The sequence below is a fragment of the Bison bison genome, unplaced genomic scaffold (assembly GCF_000754665.1).
Source record: "Bison bison bison isolate TAMUID 2011002044 unplaced genomic scaffold, Bison_UMD1.0 scf7180017864527, whole genome shotgun sequence".
NCBI classification, from domain to species: Eukaryota; Metazoa; Chordata; class Mammalia; order Artiodactyla; family Bovidae; genus Bison; species Bison bison.
In genome coordinates, this window is record NW_011495078.1 from 2,063,547 (window position 1) to 2,066,799 (window position 3,253).

The 3,253-nt window shown below is 54.4% G+C and overlaps 1 protein-coding gene across 1 annotated transcript in view; it reads left to right on the plus strand.

Moving 5' to 3' along the window:
• Positions 1–3,253, plus strand: part of ANKRD10 (ankyrin repeat domain 10) — a 37,131-nt gene that overhangs the window by 1,419 nt on the left and 32,459 nt on the right. The gene's annotated exons all lie outside the window — the stretch shown is intronic.

Below are 3,253 nucleotides of genomic sequence, written 5' to 3' on the forward strand. Positions count from 1 at the left end.
GGTCGAGCTGCTCGGGGCCCTGCCCCCGAGCAGCTCGACCCAGCCGCCCATCTCTGGGCGCCCCCGCCAGCCCGCTGTTCCCCTTTCCTTCAGCAAACCTTCACCCTCCGTCCCCCATGGTTCTGCTTTTGCGTTCTGCTTCTAGGGGAGCACAGACCTTCTGTTTTTTTTTCACTGCAAGGGGACTTGTGCTAATCACTTTTCTAAAAAGATTTAAGGAAAACAGGACAATCGGCAAGATTCCAGAACCTTTGTGATGTTTATAGTGGAGATCCCTGGCCCAGGGCAAGGCTCTGTTTCTGAAAACAAGCAGCCATCCATCAAATCTGAGTCTCAGCCTGCACTTCATGGAGCTCGCCCGTTGGCCAGCCCTTGGGAGACGGCCCCTCCTGGACACTGCCCTTCCCTGACCCCTTCATCCCCAGTGCAGGGCGGCCCCTTCCTCTTAGCGCCCCAAAGCACAGCACAGAGCAGCCTGTCACTGCGAGTGGCACTTGCCAAACTCGGGGAGTCTGTTCTGAGGGTTTATAGGAACGGGGCACCGTCCATGGTGTAAGGACAAGACCTCTGAACTGGGGGAGAGGCCTGCCTTCCCGGATCCCACAGTGCTGGCACCTGGACCCGGACACCCAGAGCTGCAGGAAACACATCTCTGCTGTCTGAGCCAGGCAGATAGATGCAGCAGTTCAGACGGCAGCCCGGGTGGCCCGAGACTCTCAAGGGCAAGTTCACACAGACTTGCCGTCTCCACAGGCGGCCCTGGCCGCGTGGGGGGAGGGGGGGGGGGAGAAGGGCCGCAGGGCGAACAGAAGAGTACGGCTCTGGTCCCGCTCCTAGGCCTCGGTGAAGGTGCCGTGCAGTGGGCCCTCCTGCCTGCCCCACCCCACCCCCGAGCCAGCTGCACCCCGCCCCGGGTCCCCCGTCTGCACCCCAGCCCTCCCTTACTCAGCACAGCAGAGTCCTCGAGGACTGACACTTTCAGGAACCACAGAGGCTCTGCGTGTGGTGGACAGTGCCTCCCACTTCCTCTCCAGCCTTGCCTCCCGTGATGCCCCGTCCACTGGGTCCAGTTCCCAGGGTGACCACAACGCCCAAAAGAGGCTCGCCACTGTCCACTAAGGCTGTGGACCCCTCTGTGCATCTCTCACGGGAACTTTCGTCCTCCAAGCCCGGCCTATGCGAGCAGTTTTTCTCACACACAATCCCCTTTAGGAAAACACAATGCCAATCCTAAAGGCAGGGCTGGGTTTGGCTTTGTTTCTAATACATATACTGAGTTTTGAATCTTCCTCTTTTCCATCACATCTTCAAATACCCAATTGTGCTTACATTAAAGAAAAAAATTTTTTCAAACTGTTAAAGAAGACATTATTCAAAGACACTTGTTAAAGTGTAGAAAGGCGGACTTAATTCAATGGGAGCCTTCAAATGGGTACAGGGACCACCACAACGGGACTGGGGAGACCTCGCTTTTTTCTTGCAGTCCAGAAGGATTGGACTGAACTCTGAATACATCAAGGGTAAGCGGGGACTCAGGCTAAGGAGCAGGGAGGGTGTCAGTGGATCGGGAATTACTAAGAGGAGGATAACTCAGAGGTCAACTAAATGTCCAGGGTTCTGGCTAAACTGACCTAACAGGATTCTTGCTGAAGGCAGGCCAGGGCGAGCAGATATCACCAGAGTTGGGGGGAGGATGAAGAACCCGGTTAGATATAGATGGTTATCAGAGATGGGGGAGTCTAGCCAAACCAACTTAGCAGGATTCTCGCTAAAATCGGACAATGCAGAGACGAACACACAAGTCCAAAAGCTGAAATTTAGGGGAGCCTGAGTAGAGTTTGGTCAAGGAGAGAACCCTTGTCATTTATGTACAGTTACTTTGTCAAATAAAAACAAAGGATCTGAGTTATGAATATACTTTTCTCCTCCTAGGACATTTTAAAAACAACAGCCCTAAAGAAAATCTGTACTTAGTACTAATTGTAAGAGTTGGGCAAAACCTGGGAACAAACCACTGGACCATCGGCTTTAGCAGGACTCCCAAGACCGGCCCGTATCTATGTCACATCCACGGCCACCTTGTGGCCTGTCTTAGGCAGTCGTCACCCTTTGGGCCTGTTTTGGGACAGCTACTTAAAGTGTGTGTGCTTAGTGGCTCAGTCGTGCAGGACTACTTGCAATCCCCTGGTTCAATGATAAAGAGTCTGCCTGCAGAGCAGGAGACCTGGGTTCCATCACTGGGTTGGGAAGAGCCCCTGGAGAAGGAAATGGCTATCCACTCCAGTATTCTTGTTTGGGAAATTCCATGGACAGAGGAGACTGGTGGGCTACAGGCCACGGGGTCGCAGAGTCAGACAAGACTGAGCGGAAACGCACGTTAAGAGAGGTTGCGCTCAGTCGCTCAGTCTTGTACGACTCTTTGCGATTCCATTGACTGTAGCCCACCAGGCTCCTCTGTCCATGGAATTTCCCAGGCAAGAATACTGGAGTGGGTTGCCATTCCCTTCTCCATAACAGACTTTGCTGCTGCTAAGTCACTTCAGTCGTGTTCGACTCTGTGCGACCCCATAGACAGGAGTCCACCAGGCTTCCCCGTCCCTGGGATTCTCCAGGCAAGAACACTGGAGTGGGTTGCCATTTCCTTCTCCAATGCATGAAAGTGAAAAGTGAAAGTGAAGTTGCTCAGTCGTGTCCAACTCTGTGCGACCCCATGCACTGCCGCCTACCAGGCTCCTCCGTCCATGGGATTTTCCAGGCAAGAGTACTGGAGTGGGGTGCCATTGCCTTCTCCGTATAATAAACGTTACTCCTTGATAAATGAAATGATTGATGATTTTCACATATTACTCATAATCAGAAAAAAAATCTTCAAAATCCTGTGATCTCGACCACAGAGAGAGCATTTGGTATTTCCTTGCGTGCTGCGGGGTTTCTCAGCATTTTCGCCCTGGGTTCTCGGAAGCGTGCGGCCCACCTGAGAAGCAGGACCCAGAGCGCGGGAACCGCTCTCGGGGCCCCACAGACGCACCGCCTGTTTCACTGCGAGAATTAGAGCCGCGAGGCCGTAGCCTCAGGGGGCTGTGCCCGCACCCCAAACCTGCGGCTCCGGGAAATTTTCATTAAGGGGGTCAAGACACCGTCAGCCCTGAGGTCTGGACAGGAGACGCAAGCCAGAGATGCACCCGCCCGCAGGGACCGGGAGGGGCCTAGCCCCGCCCGGCCCCGCCCGGCCCCGCCCCAGGGATCCTGGCCC